The 20,807-nt window shown below is 42.4% G+C and overlaps 1 long non-coding RNA gene across 1 annotated transcript; it reads right to left on the reverse strand.

The window, feature by feature from the left end:
* Positions 1 to 13,789: 13,789 nt before the first annotated feature.
* Positions 13,790 to 20,173, reverse strand: LOC128153187 (uncharacterized). The gene is made up of 2 exons (XR_008238879.1): positions 20,087 to 20,173; positions 13,790 to 14,064 (listed from the first exon to the last, which is right to left on the reverse strand). It is a non-coding gene; the product is annotated as an uncharacterized LOC128153187 (long non-coding RNA).
* Positions 20,174 to 20,807: the final 634 nt, after the last annotated feature.

The raw sequence follows: 20,807 nt of genomic DNA on the forward strand, positions 1-20,807 counted from the left end.
GGCTTGTACTGAGTGGGGACTGGGGTTAGGAGGATAATTATACTGCTCCTCAGTGCTTACCCATCAGTGCAAGCACACTGAAGAGGAGCCACTGACCAGGTCCTTTCTTTGCAGACCTGCAGCCACAGCACAGTCTGTGACCCCAGGGACCAGAGGTAGCTCCTCCTTTTACCACTTGGTCACCCCAGCCATCCCAGCCACCCTGACCAGCTAAAAGGCACGCTGTGGCTTGTTTTCCCATGTCTTGCATCAGTGCTGGTCTCATGAAAAGAACAATAAATGCATTGGCTGGATTTCTTTTTTCTTTTTTTTTTTTTTACAGTCCTCATTGAAAGTAATTGAGGAGCCTGTCATTTAAACTGCCATCAGTAAGCTTGTTTCAACAGCTCGTTTAATCGACAGCCTGCTTCACACATCTTGAAGTTAGTGTCTTGGCTTGTTTGCCTGCCAGACTCCGGGGTCTTGTCTAGATGAGCACCTATGCAAAGTGGGTGGCTGCTCTGGGGGCTTTCTGTGGTGATGTCTACAGGAGCTGCAAAGGTCTGGAGAAACAGGGCCATGGTATGCGTCTGAGTCAGCAGCAGTTGCCTCTTTTCTTCTGTCCTGAAGGTTTGTAAGATTAATATGGATTTCCTTAGAGATGGCGCAGCTATTTGCTATCAGTAAAAGTTAATGTACCAGGGGAATTTATAGGAAAAACACATTTAGTTAAGAGTTCATGGCTGTCGAATCCACCCACCCATCACTCAATGTAAGTGAATTCTGGCAACAGAGGTTTTATTATTGCCATGGCTTTGACAGATGATGATGTTTGTCTAAGTAAATGCTTTCTTTCTGAGTGCCTCATTACCATTAGGAGAGGATTCAGCTGCAGAAAGGGAAGGGGTTTCTTACCCTCCCAGTGGCGGCAGGTACTGTGGAGCTGGTGAGCCTGAAGTGACCTCCGTGGTGAGGAATTGCTGAAAAGGGGAGCGGAGCAGCCCTCCCGCACCGAGCCTTGGATGTCCACTCTCAGGGGCATCTCTCTGGCCTGCAATAAGCCACGCTCGCTATCAACTGCACACTGAGGACTACTAATAACCTTTTGCTACATTAAACATTATTATTTTCTGTATCTGGCTGGTGGTTTTTATGAGTCTTCAGAAAGCTCAGGTACTGCAATAGCTTCCCTGCAACACAAAGTGTGAGCCTGCTCAGTTACTGTAGTGACTTGTGCTCTTCCAGCAGACACGTCTTGTGAAAACGGGGCTCATTTGGCTAAAGCTCTTGGCTGACGGGATGAGTATCCTTCAGGCTGTGCTATGTGTCGCTGAGTGTTGCTCCATGTTCCACCTCGCCTCTGGTGTGGGATGGACTCATCTCTGAAAATCAGTGCAAAGCTGAAGGATGAACCCTTGTGAACCCTGCAGGGTTTGATTTGCCACTTATTGCTGTGTTGTGTTCCTCAGCTGTAGCTTGCCTGCAGGATTTTAACAGTAAATACTGCAGTAGACTTGCCTGGCTGAAGATTAGCAAACCGATACTTCACTGGGGTCACCCAAGAGTGGTGGGGCAGGGATGAGAGCTCCTGTCTAGACTTCAAAAGCTCTTCTTTGATCCCTGGGCCACTGTGTCTCTGAGCTGCACAGGAATCAGCCTTTTATCTTTTAACACAATTCTTCATGAGGACCGCATTTCTAATTCCTTATTTCCCCCCTGTAACAAGCCTCAGTATCCTGATGAGCTCCTCTTGCTAGGTCCCCTGCAGCTGCCACCACTGACCACTTCTGCACCATCCTGTGCTCTTGCTGCCTTGCACTGCTCTCCTGGCGTGAAAATGAAAAACATAACAGGAACAAGTAAATATGGACTTACGTGTTATTCATTCTTTAAATAAGTTACAGTAAAAGAAACATAAATCAGGAAATGCATTTATATTTCAGAATTTTCACATACACCATTCTGTAGCCAATCAAATATAAGAAAAACACAACCCTGAAAGAGAATATGGATATTTTGGATCCCATGTGAAACACCAAAAAAAGTGACGTTTCTACTTGGCGTTAGAGAGCATTGACCAAGAGCTGTGATTTATTTTTGCATTTATGTGTAATTATCATGGGGTCACAGACAGTAAGATGATTAATTCCTCCACTTGTTATCTATGCTGATGGTCAGGTAGGGTCGCTTTCGCCATCACCAAATTGCAGCTCCACATCAAGATCTAGATCAGCAACTTGCCTATCCAGTGTTCCCAGCTTGTGTTGCTGGGAGTGCACCTCAGGGAAGCCAGACAAGGGGGTAATGTGCCTCTGGGCTCCTTGTATAGACACTGGCATATTTTCTGAGTTATCCCACACCTGAATGCCTTCATAGATAACTATGCTGCACAGTACAGGTTCAGGAGACATAATTTGGGTGAAGGCTTTGCACTGGAGCCTGGTTCTTCTCTGCGCTGCTGAGGAAATGTTTTCACAAATGTTTTGCACTTGTGTATTTCTTTGAAGATCTGAAAAAATTTTTTCAAGGGTGAGTTTAGAAAAAGCAGGGTTAAAACCAATAGTAAAGCTGTACTTTCTATTAGAGACTTTCCTTCTCCTCCCTGTTGGTTTTGTTCCCCCACCTGCCTCCATCCCCCCACTCTGGCTTTTCGCAGGCCTATTACAGTGTCCATTGGCCTCTGATGCTGCCGGTTTGCACTGCCTGAGGAGCTGACCTGCAGTGCATAGTTCAGGGTAGCTCGCCAGCTGGACTCATGTATTGGCTTGATCAGGGACGTGCAAGTTACTCTAAGACTCAGTAACCTCATACTGTGCTGGAGTAGTCTTTAATCTGGGAGGCACATGAGGCTCGCTCGCTGACCTCTGAGGAATTTAAGGATGCTCAGCTGAGCTGCAGTGTGTCTGTGTGCTGCAGGTGCCTTATTCCCTCTACTTGCATTTCAAAAAAAGTCATTAACATCCTCTGTGACTCAGAAACACTTTGTACATGAGGCTGCAGCCAATAAATTTTGCAAGCTCAGCACCCTACTGCGTGCACCTGAGCTGTGCACGTGTGTGAGGATATCACGTTGGTGCAGGGCTGTGTGTACAGCAGAGCCATAGTCAGGAAGGATCTTCAAAGTTTTGTCTCTTCCTAAACTGCAGTTTTTATTGCTCTGTTTAAACTTCACTGCTATTTTTTTTTACAATACTCTGACACATATATTAGTGGGGATGTGCCGTATCAGAGCTGCAAAACAGCCTGCAATTCCCCAGGTTCCTCTGTAGTTTTTTATGCCGGTGCATCCATAAAGGAACTCCAGTCCTTCCAACTTTGCCCCATGAGAACAGAGTAACACCTTTCCTCTGGAAATACTGTAATAAAACAAGGGGAATACAACACTCCCATTATGAAGATCCCATGGATGGCCTTTATCATTTATCAAAAAGAAAAGGTGTTCTTGTAATATCTGTTAGAACTGTACACAGGGGAGGCTGCTTGGTGGAGCACATTAATAAAAAGTCAGAAACCTGAAAGATATGTCTTTTTGTGGATTCACAATTGTGCATTAATTTATTTTTGTAGCTTTTTTGCAATAGTCCAGTGGCTTCTGTCATGAAGCAATTTCATTAAAGCTTGATCATAGTGGTAATATAAAGCCAAGCTTTCTGCAAAGGCTTCATTGCCCTAAAGAGTATGTAATTGGCCAAATGTCTTAGAAAGTTTTGCTTGGTTTCTCCAGAGCACAAGTAAAAATTAATTACCCTAGCAGTAGCTGCAGTGCCATCATATAAGGGTGTCAAAACTAGTCTTTCCAAATGGCATATTCTAACAGAACAATAGATATGAGACTTGCCATAAATGTGATTTGTGAACATCATTAATGAAGTACTAGACCTAATTGACTTCTCCTGGCTTTATGACAGCATAAAAAAAGTTCTGCACTAGCAATGATATTTCTCTTAAACTTCTCCAGCTGAATCCCTAATACTGCAGAGGACTCTTAAAAGCAAGCTTTCACCAATATTTATTTGGGAAAAAGGAAACTGACTGTTAGACAACATTTCCAGTTCTTTAGAAATAATAAGGATTTTAGCGCAGTTCTTCCATTGCAGAATGAACTGAAGATGCTTTGCAATTATCCCTGAAAACCCAAGCACATTAGAGATCAGCTGAGGTTACTTGCTAGCCTGATCATTTGAGAACTCAGTCACGGATGAAGAGATTCAAGCTCAAGTCCCTGTTGTGATTTGGTTCAGGGATTTGCACTTCTGTCTTTTGAATTTCAGGCAGAACCATTAACTTTTCTGATGTGATTAAGCGTTCTTGATCTGAAACCATAGCCATTATATTTTAGTCAATAATGATCATTCTAGCAAGATATTTTGTTTTCCAACCATCTTTTGTTTGGCCATACTGAGGTCTGTGACAACAAATGTCACCATTGATACTGGTACTTGCAGTGACATATTTTAGTAGTTTATATTGGTGCTATAAGAATAAAACAGGCCAGCTCCAGCTTGGTCTAGTATTTTCCCAGGATATTTTGCTATTCTGTTTTATATGAAGCTTGTGGTCATAGTCCTACAGCAGATATTATGAAAGAAAAAGAAATTAATTGCAGTCTACTGAAATTGATTATTTTTGCATTTACATGTAGTCCTGTAAAAAAAAAAGAAAAAAAGGAAGTTTATATGTTAAATTGTATGTTATGCCACACTAGGCAGGTTAACTTTTCATGTGATGTTATTACAAGTGAACAATAATCTGAATGGTAAAATCTGGATGGAATGAAACGGTTGACCTCTAAGTATTTGCTTGAAACATTTGTGAAATGTCAGATGTGGTGAACATCCCCAACTACCACTGACTTGATAAACATTGAAGGAGGACCTTTGAGTTGATTGTAAATGATAAATTCAGTTGACTTCTTAAATAGTTTGTCTAATCCTCTGCTGATTAGTCTTGCTCCATTTTTGTTGGCAGTCTTGGGCAGAGGTGGAAGAGACATTCTGTAGGTCTGTTGGGTCAGCTGCCTTTGGGCTTCTTCTGATTACTCCAGGGTGCCCCTCACCACCACATCTGAGTGCTCACAGAAATGTGTGAATGGGTTTGACTTCCCTGTCCCTCTTCCTCCCCTCCCGCCTTCCTCCTTCAGACCCCCAGTGCCGTCAGAGTTTACAAGATCTGTTGTACTTTATTTTGTGGAGTTTGATAAATATACAGTCAGCTGAAGAAGTGATTGGAGATTCAAAGTTGAGGAATTTCCCAAACATTCAGAATGTGCAATTTACTGATTTGACTGAAACTCACAGTGACTGTATTAATATTAATCACAGCTCTTTTCTCTTACTTCACTTCATTCTCTCAAATTGTGCATTTAGAGAGATGTACGAGGAAGCCAGCAAAGGACAATTATAGTGTGACTTCTGGGATGTGCTCTGAATCACGAGGACCCACCTTGCAAAGAGGAGGTGGCTGCAGGCTACCAGCAGAGATGGCTCCTGCTTGTGGAGACTGGTGTCACTGGCCACCACATAGAGATTTGCAGCAGGGTGAGGAGCATGTGCATCAACGGAGTAACTTCCAAACTACTTGTAAGCAGCAAGCATCCTGAAAGAGTATTCTCCAAGTCCCCCAGATTTTTGAGGTTCAGCTATTTACTCCAGAAGGACTAATCCCTGAATCTAATTTTGGGGACCTCTTTCCTTATGAACTTTGATTTTAGCTGTTCAGCATCTCTGGCTATGTTTGTATCAGCAACAGTGTGGAGCAATAGCATGGAGCAATAGAGGTGGAACTGTGGAGCCATTGCAGAGGTCCTGATGTCCACGTTGTACACATTTTGGAGGTTTTACGTTGGACAACCCTGGGAGCCCAATGCTCACTTGTGGTTAGTGCGCAGGAGGTGCAGCTCCCTGCTTAGCCTCATTGGCAAGGAATCCAGCTGCTCTCTGAGGCTGCTCTGCCATGCAAGCTGAAGCCTGGAGCTGAAGGTGGCTGCTTCAGACATGAACTTCTGATCTGGACTAAAATACTAAATAGATGCAACCTTTGAAATTGTTAAATTAGAACACTCGTGCACTTTTTTGAGGATAGTTTCTGTTCTTGTACTCCTGCACTTGGGAGATGAATTTAGTTGCAGCTGTAAACTTACATTTAACATTTTGAAATCCTTGTGGTTTTGTTGGTATGATGCAGCAGTTTGTCTTTTTGTTACCTCCCTGCCATGCAGTATGATTTGCGATGTGAACTTTCTTCTGTCTTTCTAATAATCTGCAGCTTGAGTATTCCAAAAGCATTATTTATGCAGTACTCTTGACACTGAACTATGCCGTGCTGCTTCCATGGAAACCTCTGACAACATATTACTGTCAGGCTTGACAGATACATAATACCTCATTTTCCCTTATGTCAGTCAACAGCAAAACCCTACTATGTCAGATCAAAGGTCTATCTGTCCAGTATCTTGTCTCTAACTGTGGCAAAGGACAAATGACTAGGGAAAAGTGTTAGAACAGGGCAAGAATATATTAATACTGGTATAAACGCAAACTTTCATAATTTTGGAACTTGGGGAGTAAAATCTTTAATTCAAAGGCCTTTAAGAGATTTTTTTTTTCTTTTTTTTCTTGGCTTTGTCACTTTTTGGATCTGTGTAATAAACCAGAATGGGATCATAGCATAATTCAATTTATAAGAGACTTCAGGAGGTCTCTAGTCTGACCTCCTCCTCCTGCTCAAAGCTGGGTCAGCTATGAGATCAGACCAGGTTGCTCAGGTCTTTATCCAGTTGGGTGTTCACAGCCTCCAAGGATGAAGACTGCACATCCTTTCTGAGCAACCATTTTTTTTACCCACCTACATGATTATGTGTAAGAAGTCAAGTAAACTTGCTGGGTAGAAAGTCTAGTAAACTGTTTGGTCAAGGCTAATAAGTAAGAGCAGAGTCAGTACCTTGTGGAAATTATCAGTACCTCCCTCAGAGAAGACAGTTTTTGGTTTCTAAGTCCATTGAAGATAATTGATGCAGAAAAATACAGCATTAATAAGATACGCAGTTCTATACCTAGTAACCCATACTTGGTTGAAAAGAACAAGGAGGATGTCTGGACAGTAACTGAAAACCCAGTTGCTTGTTTCTCCATGAAATGTGCATGGAGGATGACAGGTCGTGGGAGGTTGTGGAGTTTGGAAGAGACATCAGAAGATCAGTTTATTTGCCTGTGACCTGTGAGCTGGCACAAACAGTGACGTGCCTGCGGAAAGTCTCTGTTTTGGGTTTGTGTGGTGGGGTTTTGGTAGCGGGGGAGGGGCTACAGGGCCGGCTCCCGTGAGAAGCTGCCGGAAGCTTCCCCGGCTCCGAGTGGGACCCGCCTCTGGCCCAGGCCGAGCCCGTCAGTGAGGGCGGTAGTGCCTCTGGGAGAGCGGAGTGAAGAGGGGAACCTGCCGTGAGTAGGGGATTGGGGTGGGAGAGGAACCCCTCTGCGGGTACCGAGGTCAGGGAGGAAGGAGGGGAGGAGGAGCGGGGCAGGAGGGGATGCCCCCGCAGCCCGTGGTGAGACAAGGCGGCAGGCTGTCCCCCCCCAGCCCAGGGAGGGGAGAGGGGAGCAGATGCCCACCTGCAGCCCGGGGAGAGAGGAGCCCACGCCGGAGCAGGGGGATGGATGCCCCCCAGCATGGCCGGGACTCCATGGGAAAACCCACGCTGGAGCAGGCTGTGCCTGAAGGACTGCAGCCCGTGGGAAGGACCCACGCTGGAGATGTCCGTGGAGGACTGTCTCTTGTGGAAGGGACCCCATGCTGGAGCAGGCGATGAGTGCGGAGTCCTCCCCCTGAGGAGGAAGGAGCGGCAGAGACAGGGTGTGAGGAACCGACCCCAACCCCCATCCCCGTTCCCCTGCGCTGCTGGAGGGGGGAAGAGGTAGAGAATTCGGGAGTAGAGTTGAGCCAGGCAGGAGGGAGGGGTGGGGGGAAAGTGTTCTAAGGTTTGGTTTTATTTCGTAATATCCTTGTTTTGATTTGATCGGTAGTAAATTAAATTGAATTTGTTTTTTCCCCAGGTTGAGTCTGTTTTTTGCCCATGACCATAATTGGTGAGTGATCCCTCCCTGTCCTTGTCTTGATGCAGGAATGTTTCTTTATATTTTCTCCTCCTTATCCCACTGTGGGGGGCGGGGGGGCAGGGGAAGTGAGCGAACAGCTTTGTTGTTGGCTGGGCTTAAACCACAATGGTCTTCTTGAATGAAGCCACTTCACGTCTTGGAAACCTGGAGGAGGAGCCACCCGGTCAAATGTAAATGCCTACATATGAACTTGTCTCCTCTTCCCTTATGGTCAGCAGAGAGAAATAGTTGCTTTTAAGCCTCAATTCATCTCAGTCTGGAGCAGCTCTCTAAAACAGATTAGATGAGTCATATGCTGAAAATGCCTATTGCTTTTCATTGACTACAGAGGGATAATAGGGTGGCTACCTCAGATGGTACTTTCAAACTGTGCATGTCTAATGGAGTTATCTCCTATTGCTTAGCATGAAACCCCTACTATAACTGATGGATGGGAGAAGCAATTTTTTGTTGTCCTCTCTGTGCTATATTTTATCATTTAAAGGTCATCTATCTGAAATTAATTCCACTTTACATAGTAGATTCAAAGAATTTGTAGAAGGCAGTTTTTTAGGTGGCTTTTGGAAAACTTTATAAAGTGTTGAAGATGGGAAATCCCCAGCTACATTGTTTCAGAAATCAGGAGCTGGGAAGAAGAATATTTCTGTAGTTTTTGGTGTGGAAATATACAGGAGGACACTGAAGTGGCTGGTTGTAGGAAATGAAGTCATGCAGTCAGCAAGTTTTTTCTGGGCTGTGCTGGGGATTTGGTGGGACCCTATGTTTTGCCTTCAGGAAATCCCCAGAACAGAGATTAGGAGCTTGTTCCCTGGGTGCAAAGTGTGCACAGTGTAAGGTGGGCTCACAGGGTTTTGTGACTGCTCAGTGCTGAGGGTACCACATGACACTCCCCTTCTTCTGGGCTCAGTTTGAGTTGGTTCTGTGTAAACTCCAGGAGTTCTGCAGCCCAGCCCAGGTCCTTCAGTCAAGGGAAAGGAGGAAAAAAAAGATGGTGAGAGATTTTTTTCCTTCCCACCAAGGAGCAGCATGACAGTGAAAGCTCTTATTTTCACACACCTGGCAGCCTCACTCTGTTTTGTTCTTAGAGCTTTACCTTCAGCAGAATGCTGTCTCCTTTTCTGGTCTCTTCAGGCTGTTTAGGACTTCCAGAGGTCACTTGTGCTGAGTGGACAGGAGTCCATCCAGTATATTCTTGTTCTCTGCTTATCAAACTCATGTGCATTTCAATATTAGAAGCCTAATTTCCCCCCCCCCCTTTCTGATGCTGGACATGAATTATTGAATTTATCTTGTACCTGCTTAGGCTAGAAGGATTTTCTGAGGAGAGTAATGCACACATTTGGTTTTACTTTCTTGACTTCAGCAAAGATCAAAGATAACATTCACATACTTCATCTTTCCTAGTTGTGTTATTCATAGGTGGCAAAAAGCTTCTTTATGGAATGTTTAATTAAGCTTATTTTGACACCACTTCTTGGGTTTCTTTCATTAAGTAATTTCTCAGTGTTGAAAATTGAGTTGATTTTTTTCTTCCTGCTTTCACAGAAAAAGGACTCTGAAACTCTTTGTTTAATGAATCAGGAGTCAGGAGATATTAACTATACCAGTATTTAATAACATTGTAAGAATATGCAGCACCATTGGAGTACAATCGTCACAATAAGAGACTTTAATTTCAAACATGATTACATATGGCTGGATCACTCCCAGATCATAAAAGTATTTACTAGATAGCTTTTCTTTGCAATAAACAGAGTAGTTGATGAATATGGTTGAACATAGCTTTGTTATGATCTTTGAAGAATGTTAAAGGTTAACAGCAGAAATATTTTATTATTCATTTGTTTTCTAGTTTTATGCTACTTGCTTTTTATCTGTTACAGAGAAGAAATATTAGCAAAGGCTGTGTGTGGAAATCTTGCCAATACAGTTTAGTTATCTTCTCAAGTGACTCTTTGAATCATATCCATCAAGATAACTGCTTTTTCTCCCCTGTTTAGCTGGTCTGTGACAAAGATATGATAGTTCTTGGCTATGTCTTTTCTTTCATGCTTTTAACCAATTTAACTCTATTAGAAAAAAAATCTGTATATTTAATACAGTTTTACTGGTTGCCATCCTCTTTGTTCATGCTGCGGACATCTCTGGCACTTGCTACCTCTTGAAAAGTGTTGCATCCCCTGTAATACATCCCCCTTTTGCAAAGCTGGCCTTTGGCTGTTTTATAGCAAGGCAAGCTCTGAGTTGAGCTCTGTGAGCACCTGTTTTTAATTCAGGTATCTTTTCGAGTTGTATTTTGAATTACTCCTAATGTCTGTAGTCTCAGGATGGTCTTGTCCCTTCATGTGTCCCTGTGTATATTGGCACTTTTCAAATTCTTACTGCATCATATGGTAGTTCTTACAGGTGTCTAGAAATGTTTTACCTGAATTTGTGTTCACAGTTTCTTCTCAGGGATTATTTTCCACCTGAGTTCCTTCTCTATTTATACCTTTATTTTATACCTTCTGTTTTAAAAAGAATTTTTTGTGTATGTTATTTTATATGGAGTGTACTTCTATAACACAATTTCAGTTAGCCACATCTGGTGTTACTCGAATGCTCTTGAAAGCATCAAGGGCTTTACAAACATCTGTTGTCAGAAATAAAACTATTCTTCCCTCTTCCCTTTTCCCTTCCCTTCTTCTTGATAGAGTTTGTGTGCAGATGCAGAAGTGGTCTTTAAACCTTCTCCACGTCTTTTAAACTCTGATGGAGATTTTAATAGCACCTTTCTTTCAATAATATTTCCCATCCTCCTTCCGGAATCATGTGTTGCTTAATTTATCAAGGTCAGAAAGACTGGCAGAGGTGACTTCATTTAGTAGACATGGGGCTGCCATTTCTCGTAAAGGAAATACAGCTTCCCTTTAGGCAGGGGAGCTGATCTGCCAGGGACCTAGTACAGGAATGCAGAAAGAGAGGCAGAGCTGTTGTGAAACCTGAGCAGTTGCTTAAGCCAAGAGTTTGTTGCTTCCGTTGCCTTGTGGCAGCCAACGGCCCACTGGGCATGTGCCTATCTTTTGCTATGAACTTGGCTGTGTCCTCATGGGTAATCTCTTCAGAGGGAGTGTTTGCTTTCATGACTTTGGATTACTTTATCAAGGAAGATGTTTTTCTCTGGATAGAAGCCTGAGATTACTACTCAGCAGGTCACAGAGGCATGACAGCATCTTCACAGAGCACCCTCGTGCTACCTACCTCTTCTTAATGAGACCATCATCCCGTTGGAGAGGCCTTCGGAGATCACTGAGGAGTTGCAGAAGAAGGGAGACTTGAGAGGAAGGAGGGAAGGCAGAAAAGAGAGTCAGAGAAGGCCTCCAGACAAGCTGTTGGAGAACATACCGATTTTCAGCAGGAGCTGGAAGGCAGGTTATCTGTGATTTATAATACATGTCCACCCAGGGAAAAAGATGTTCCCTAGGCCAAGAGTAGGCAACACCTCCTATTCCAGAGAAAGGCAGTCTCTAGCAGGGATGTGACTTTGCTCAGCCCAGGCAGGCTAGAAAGTTTGCCACCAATCCATCATCCCCCTAAAGGCATGGGCTCCAGCATAACTGGGGCAGCTCTGCCTGGTGGGAACTGGTGGTACCTTAAAGTAGATACTCTGTGCTGAGCAATATCACGTTGCCAGGGGAAGAAAATCCTTCTCGCTCTCTGAAAGAGAACACAACCTTTCTGACTGGCAGGCTTTCAGTTCAGAGTCGCAATGTGTGCAAATATTCAAGCATGCAGCCAAATGTCCTTGGAATTTGTTAAGCTAATAGATATTTTCTGTATAGGCTCCTAACAACTTCAAGTGATATTTAAAATATTTAAACAGAATAGCTCATCTGTTCTAGGGTAAATACATTCATATGATAATTCTTAAGGTTGCTGCTCTTCCCTTATATTTCATTATTTGAAAAAGGAACGTCTGTCTAATGCCTCATTTAAGATTCAGTGGAATCTTCCTTGCTTCAGTAATTTTCCTATTAAATTACAACTATTAACACTCATTCCTCACCCTAAAGGAAACCAATAAAATCACCCAAACTAATGAAGTTGTTTTCAGCAGCAAGCACCTCGTTACGGGGGTACTTCTAATTACTGTTAAAATGAACTGGAACACAATGCCTCCAGAATGGGATGTCCCAGAGCTATCAACCCAAACCATAAACATCTGTGCAACTCATAATCTCTTCATTTAACCTTTGTAATAGCAAAACAACCTCAACTAATTTTTAAATGCTGGTAAGCATTAAAATAAATAGATATGAAAATGTCACTGACACATTATAAATAGAATTCTAATTTATGAGTGCTGCCTCCCAGTGAGGAATTTGCTTTTTGTCTTTAAAAAAATAACCGTGCCACCTGGAGTTTATTTTTCTCTTATATTGTCTAGTCTGAACTAATTTTTTTTCCCTTCTGCACTAATTGTAATATTTAGATATCATCGCCCAGAAGACTATGTTGAGGAGTGATTAGGGTATAACTTACACATCAGAATGCATGAGCTAACTAGAAAAGCAAAGCTTCAGATCAGATTTAATTAAGATAGCTAACACTCTCAGTTTAGTTTTCTGCCTAAAGCAAGGAAAAAAATGAAGACTAACGGCTTCTTCCAGAAACATGATACTCCTGGGATGGATAGGAATTTAGAACTCCATAAGGAGAGTAGCTTTTACTCCTGTGAGTAGTCCTCCTGAAATCAGCATGACTAGTTATGTGAGTAAATGGTACTCTGCATAAATTAATAATGCACAATCTGGCCATACAGAAATCCTTGTTCTGGCACAGATTACTAATTGCCTGCAAGTCATTCAAATAATGAAAAAAGAAAAATAAGTGGTACTCATATGAGTGATGGCTTGCAGGATTTTCCTTTTTAGTTTTCATATATGTAAAACTACAGCTTTAATACCAAAGTAAATCAAACAGGGAATCTGCAACTGGATCTTGCTAAAGGGCAGTGTCTGCAACTCATACTGCATTCACCTCCTTACAAGAAGAAAGGCGATTTGTCAATACCAGCAGCTTAGTCTTTAAAAAGCATGTTGAAACTTCATGCGTAATTGTAATCACCATCAATTTACTGCATATTACAGGGCAGCTAGAAGGTTGGGAGCAACTGAGATCCACTTCCATAGGCAGCAGACAAGAAAATAATGTAAAAAACTGCACTGGACTATCTATGTTAACTTTCATTTGTAGATCATCCTTAGGCTTTAATGTTATATATATAGGGAAGCATGAACCAAAATATATTTCATCCCTTTCTCCTGTTGCTCAGTGCTAAGTGCTGGGCTCTGCAATGCTAACTGAAGTAGAAGGCAGAAGAGTATTTTTATAAACATTGGAAATACTGAGGCCTGGTGTCCTTTGGATTTGTATCTATCTTTTGACTGGTCAAAGGAAGGGAGATGTGAGAGGTAAGAAAAGAAGAACTTCATCTGAACCTTTTTTCTCTGGGCTCTATTCAAGGTATACACCTGCATGCCTACAAGCTCCTGGGCTTCCCTTTGGCTGGGACATGCATAGGAGCCTTTCTCTGCTTCTGGCCATTCATTTATTTTCATGAAATTTGTAGAAAGCTAATTATCTTTCAGACTGATGTCATATTGCATTGAAATCAACCTGTAGATGCTAAAGATGTTGAGAAAGACATGCAGACAAACACACAGACTAAACACCTAACTTAATTTCCACAGGAAAAATGGACTAAAATACAGATGGTGGTTTTTCAGTAAATTAGGTGGATAGCACAGAGTAGGAATATTTTGAGTTTAGGATTGATATAGAGGTTAACAAAATTGTATCTTTTTACATAATCAGGTCTTCAGTGGGAAAATGTGCTATGAAGCCACACAAAGCAAAGTCAGATGTGATGGCTCACTATGCCAGGTGCTATTCAGGTATATAGGGACAGTTCCATTTTCACTGGATTGCTTATGACCTATAGAGACAAAAAAAGAGACAAAAGGTTGAAATACAAAGAATAAAACCTTACTGTTAATGCAAATTATATATCTCTATTATTTCTCTTTTTTTATTCCCTACCACTCTCTAAGCCTTACTATAAAGCTTGACAGAAGAATATCTGTGTCCTGATAAACTGGTACATAGGGAATAAAAAAGTGCCTTCGTTCCTAAAGTCTTGTCCCCAAACTGCAGGAAATTATGCAAAAAAAAAAAAAAAAGAAAATCAGAAAGTTGTTTAGGAACCTCTTTGCATGGTCTGAAAGAAGATACAGAAACTGTTGTGAAAGAGGCAGACAAGTGACTGGCATCATTTGTTGTAGAGAAAGAACAGAGAGACAGGATAAGTGACAAGAATAACAGTACCAACTGGCAGAAATGTACCTTTGTCACGAGCAATTCAAAACCTACTCAAGGATATTATCCTGCTGCACATCAACACAGAGTCTGAGCTGAACTGGAGATGCTAGGGGATTTCACAGAGAATTTATCTTTTTTCTCCCCTGTTAGGTAATATTACTGACAGGGTTTTTGTTTTGTTTTGTTTTTATTTTGAATTATGGCCATCATTAAAAACTAGTTTGTAGTTGATCTGCTTTGCAGTTCATGCAGGTTGCTTGAAAGCCTCCGGAGTGAAAGGAAGCAGCATGGTTACACAGGCACACAGGGCTGGAGAGGACAGCTGAGGTGGATGGAGCTGTTCATGTCACTCTTACCTGGAAAGGCTGCAAGGAAAAGGCTTTGCAGCTTTCCATCAAGTAGTCATATTCTGGATTTGTGCAGTTTTCTCTTTCAGTTTAAGACATGCAGGTGGCAGTGCTGTGTCAGATCAGAGGTGAATCTGGCTGCTCACCCTGTATTTGACAATGGTCAATAGCAATGATAGAAGAGGATAAGAAGCCTGCAGCCATACAACTACCTGTGGTTCAGAAACCTATCTTTAATAGCCTTTGGTGAATTTTTCTTCCATTATCTTGTCTACTGTCTTTTGGAACCCTTGTATGCCAGTAGGATCCAGGAGGTCTTGTGTTTTATTCCCCACAACAAAAAATACTCTGTTCCCAGCTGTTTTGTACCTTGTTTTTTGAGCTCTGTGATTTGTATTTCCTGGAGTTGGACATAAATCTGGTGATTCACAGGTCTGCATTTGCCCTTATTAATCTGATATTGATATAAGGAACACTAAAATGATGAGAATCTAAAGTCATTGATGTCATTGTCATGACATCATCTATCAAGACAGATGGCAGTTGTTTCCTGCAGACCTGGGATATGTGACTTGTCATCAGATTCAAATACAGTAATCCAGTTTTGACATGATGGACCAAGTGGTCATTGTGCTTAGAAATATGGTTAGGGGAAAGGACAAAGTTTCTTAGATTTTAGAGTTAAAGAAATCAAGGTCTGTGGAGAGACCAACAGATGAAGTCTGAAAAAATGACACGAGTCCTTTCTCAGTCCAAAATGTAAGGTTATAAAGCTAAATACAGGTCCAGAAGCATGAAACAATGGACCTGAGACAAGCATGTGTGACTGAAAGCTTTCTCTGTTGTTTTCAGTCTCTTAGGTCTACTAAGAGATACAACTTCTTCCTACAAATCTTAACTCACTTATATAGATCTTTGCAGTTGCAATGCTATCAGTCATCTGAATAAGTCATTTGTAGATACTGATGGAATCTAGCCACAGGACATTACAACACAAGCCTTTTGCTTTGTCTCTGATCTATGGATGAACCCTTTCCAATGAAGTTTTAGAGAAAATTCTCATTTTTCAGTCTTGCTCAAGTTAGCTACGGTCAACAGCCATGTTCTGAAGACCTGATCTCTTGGTGGCTTTCTGACATGTTACCTGGGGAACGGGCTGTCTCTGTTGAAAATGAGAAAAATAGTTGATTGTTGTTGATATAATGTGGGTAGTTGAGCTTGCTAAAAATCAAAAGAAAAATATATATTTTACACTTTGATCACCTAGAGATACTGTTTTGAGTAGTGAAATTGAAGACTTTGAGATGTTCTTCCTTGGAAATGATCTCTTAATTATTTTGTGATTTAAGGTTTTCTATCCTTTTGTGACTCTGAAAAATTCTAGTTCTTTTAGCATTATTGTCAAAACTTGTGTTTTGTTTTCTGTATCTTTTTGGTGGTGCTGGGAGTACTAAAGGCCTCTTGATAAAGTTATTTTGATGTATTGCTGTTGATATTTGTCAATAGCATCAACCTTCCTACAAATTTATTGCCTTTATACCCAATGGAATATTACTCCAGAAGGGTGACTTTCTCTTTATAAATACACCCTTTTCTCTTAGACAAAAACATGGGGAAGAACAAAACATCTTTTTTTGTGGAATCATTGCTTGCTTTTTTTCCCCCTCAAATTCAAACTGAACTCATACAAATGAAAGTGTGACAGAAAGCTGTTAATTTTGTTGACAGCGTTGCTTTACTGCAAAGATTAATCTTCATATATGACTGATTTTTTTCACCCTGTTATTCATCTCTGAATGATGTCCAGATGAGCTACTCTGGAATAACAGCATGCTGAAATTTCATAACATCTCAACAATCTTTAAGAGATGGTGCAATATGTCAAAAGAACCTCATTTCCCCTAAAATTCCTTTAAAATAGAGTAATAGTGATATGGCACGGTATTTATAAGGAAATATGAAAGCATAACTACGAGGAAGTCACAGAAGGGCAGGAGTATTGGGCAATTTGCTACTGTGGCAGACACATGACTGTCATTAAGAAAATTTATTTACAAAGTGTGTTGTTTTCTTACCAGCTCGTTATATTAGTTCCTCATTGTGGAGAGATTTATCTGAGATTAAAAATTATAACCAGCAATGTTATGAACTAATAAGCACATCTAATTTGGATGTTGTTAAAGCATTAAATGGAATTAGTGACAGTACCATTTCATTTCATTTTGGTAAGGTTATTATCACCTACATATTCCTTCCATGAAATGGGACCATAACTACTTCAGTGGCTATAATGAGAGCACACACAATATTTCTTTGTTTCTGTTTTTAGGTCAGCTATTGCTATTAGATAATGTTCATCATTAGGAAGGCAAAAAGTGGTCTGTCAGAGGGAGGCTTTTTCCTTTGGTGATACAGGAAACCTTGGATGATCTTTTGTGCCTTCATGTGAAAGCACAAGGAGCATGCACCAGGATCTACATGTTGCGGCAAATAATTTTCAGGAGTATCCTGCTGGCAGCTGATGCCAGGGAAGACAGGGGGAACAAGCCCTCCATTTTGAAAAACTTAAATGCAGCGTATGACTCAGATTCATGTCGGATGTGCTCCCCCACCTCCCAGTTTTTGAACGACTTCTAATCAGGGCCACAGATAGCCGCAGCATTTATCAGATGGCTTCCCTTCTTCAGGTCTTCATTCACAAATCCGATTCTGTGCAACGATGCCCAAGACAGCACTAATGAGTTCACTGAAGTGCTGGAAGCAGGATAGCCGTGTTTTTGTGGCTCTCTGCCCAGGTTAATCAGCCCTGCTTCTCAGCAGTGCTAATTAGGCGAAGCAGAGATCTCTGTCGTGGTGAGTATATTCGTTCTGATGCACAGTTATTTTGGGCAGCTCCACGTGGTATTGCATTGCACTGGTAGACCTGCTCTCAGCATCAAGGACATTAAAAGGGAACCCTGTCCAATAGCTGTAGGCTTTCAGCTCTCTCTTCCTCTGGTAAATGCAGTGCAATTTTTTGTCATAAATTATCTAAGTGATACTCCTTAGAGACCAACCTACTGCCTGACTGAAACTCTGCCCTCTGATATGAGTAGAAATACTCATTGACTCAAATAGGATGAAATCCTGACCCCAGGTGAGCGATGTGAAGTAGAGAAACTTGTCTGAAAACCTGTAAATTAAACAACTACCTAAAAAGTGAGCATCGGACACCAGCCTGTCGGGTGTTATTGGCTTTTGTCACTAGCCACCAGAGGCAAGGTAGCTTTGCTGGCAAGGGTAAGGAGCTCGTTTTACCATTGCTGTGCAATCAGTACCCCACTGTGTCTTGCAGCTGTGGAAACCTGCACCCAGAGCGTGTGGAAATGCCATGCCCAGTGCGGGAGGCCGCTGAACTATGCCTGTCACTTTGCACCCCTGGGACAGCCTCGCCGGAGTCGCTGGCACGGTAGGGGAAGCTAGGGAAGTAGATGGGTGCCCTGGGGAGCCCTGGGGGGAGGCTAAAGAGCTGATTTGCACATAAAAAAATTAGCAGCAAAGAAATAAGACCTTCTCACTGTGCACTGAGGGGTGACTGGGGGGACAATGCCCACTTCCAGCTGAACAAGTCTTCTTGGGTGCTTTAGGTTGGGTCCCAATTTCTCTTCTCTAATAGCCCATCCGCTTCCTCTTCTGCCATAGCCAATGCTATAATTATTCTTTAAAGACAACCTCCTTTGTCCAACATGTGCATAATAAACACCCTATGGCATACCATGTGGCACCTCCCAAGGAGTGCTGCACACCCCTGGCTTGGGGGCTGCAGTTGTAGGAGACCCCTCATTGCTTGTCTCTCCATCGGGTGCAACAGCCAGCCTTTGCCTGGCTCAGTATCTCCACCGCTTGCCCTGGTAAAGGTTTCTTCTCCCTTCCTTCCCAGATGATACAGAGGCCACGGGGAGGTGGCCTGGTGACCTTGTGGATCTTGATCCCGTGAGGTGAGCAGAGGTGGTCACAAGCTAGGGCTCTGCAGTGTACCAGCCTCTCCCAGCTGATGCAGGAGGGTCTGTTCCTGTCCTGCATCCAAAACTAAGTCTCTAGCTCCCAGGGATTGAGCCTGAAGCAGTGCAAGGTGGTATGAGTTTATTGCCCTTTCCATGGCCCTGGTGCTCGCTGACTTTGGTTCATCCCAGGCAGAGGACAGTGATGGACCTTACAACCAGTTGTTGGACTTTCTCAAGCTGCATTTCCTTGCTCTGCAATTCAGATTTGAAAGCTGTTGCCTAGACATAGTTTACAGCTAGTGTTTTGCTATGGACAGTGTGGAAATGAAATGAGAACTGGAGTGAGGACCTGTTTCTTTTTACAAAAGAAACTGATTATGCCCAACATGATCAAGCCGTTACACTGCCTACTCTCTGCTTGTTCCAGTGACAGAGCCTTCCACTGCAAGTATTGATTGGAAAATTAACATTGTGTACAAGACAGGGGAATCTGTGAGGGGGCCCAGGAGAAGGCATGTTCTCAGTTGAGAGAGTATCAGGGCATTGCTTTGGTTTAACAGCAGTTAAACTTTGCAATGCCCTAGTTGTGAAAGCTCACAACAATCCAAATGTCATCCTTGCAAGATCAGAGCCAAATAGCACTTCACTCAAAGTGTGCTATTTCCAGTCAAAATTCTCTCTCTTCTTCTTTTCTTTTTTTTTTGAAGAACATTATGTGGGCCTGCTTGAATCAGAATATACTAATTGGATTATTTATGCTGCATTTGATCAAGTAATTGAAATAAATTGGAGGGCTAATGATGACTCACTATTTTGGTGAACCCCCCTGGAATAAACAGCCATAACAGGGAATTAGCCTGTTTCATGAAAACGTTTTCTGAATTTATGGTCTTTGATCAGCTCTCCTATGGCAAATTGACACTGCACTGATGATCATAAAATCAATGTGCAGTGACAGAAATTGGATTGCTATTTTAGTGGAACAAGAGCATGCCCTGTGGGTGTTGTGCACATTTTTTTTCTCTCCCATGACCTTTTTAAAACCCGTTGACAGGGCTAAAAAAGATCATATTGACCCCCAACGTTTCCCTCAAAATGGGACTGTAATGTAGTCCCTTCCCATAGCTGTGGCTCATCTCTTGCCCTCCAGCTTCCCACAGGACCAAGTCCACTCTTTTTCTTGCTTGATCCCCCAGAGACATCCGCTGTGGCTCTGAGGAGCACTGGGTGAATCTCCGCTCACAACCCTGAACGCCACGTACTCCCCAAGCACCTCTATTTTGGGAGCCGAAAGTTGCCCCTTCCTTACCTGCAGGGGTAGCCACAGAACAGCAAAATAAAAGGCCACCTCTCCCTGCTTCCGAAGCTGTCACTCATTAGCACTTGTCGCTGCTCACTGGTGCTGCAGTGTGTGACTAATAGCGGTGGGCTGCTGCTCAGCGCTGTGCATCAGGGCAGGGCTGGGCTCTGCCCTACCGCGCCTGTGAGCAGCGCGGTGCTAAGGGGGGTCTACCCGTTTCATACGACATCAGTCCGTCCTGCAAGCCACAGCGAATGTAACAATGCAGGGAAATAATACGCTAAACACACGCTGCAACTGTTGGCTTTAAGGATAACCAGATTCACAGAGGTAGGGAAAAGGTGCCAAAACAAACCCTTGACTCTCAGATGATGTGATGTATGCTCTTGCAAGTAGAAGCACTGATAATCAGGAAACTATTCTACTACATAAATATACTTGACAAGCTATAAAATAGCTACAAAATTTCATGAATATTTCTGTGTAAATTGCATTTAATTTAATGTCAGTGCTTCCCCTTGTAGATTCGGAATTAGCAGCTATTCTTCTGTTAATGTAAATTTGACTTGTTGTTGTTGTTCTTTACTTTTGTACCAGCTCTATTCCAGTAGAAACTGAAGCACAAACTTCAGAAGGACGCTTCTCAAAGCATCCAGATGGCAACAATAATTATTTATTATCTTTAGCTACCATGATTATGTTGCCCAATCTGTGATATTGTAAATCAGTT

This window comes from Harpia harpyja, chromosome 17, assembly GCF_026419915.1.
Source record: "Harpia harpyja isolate bHarHar1 chromosome 17, bHarHar1 primary haplotype, whole genome shotgun sequence".
Taxonomy (NCBI): Eukaryota; Metazoa; Chordata; class Aves; order Accipitriformes; family Accipitridae; genus Harpia; species Harpia harpyja.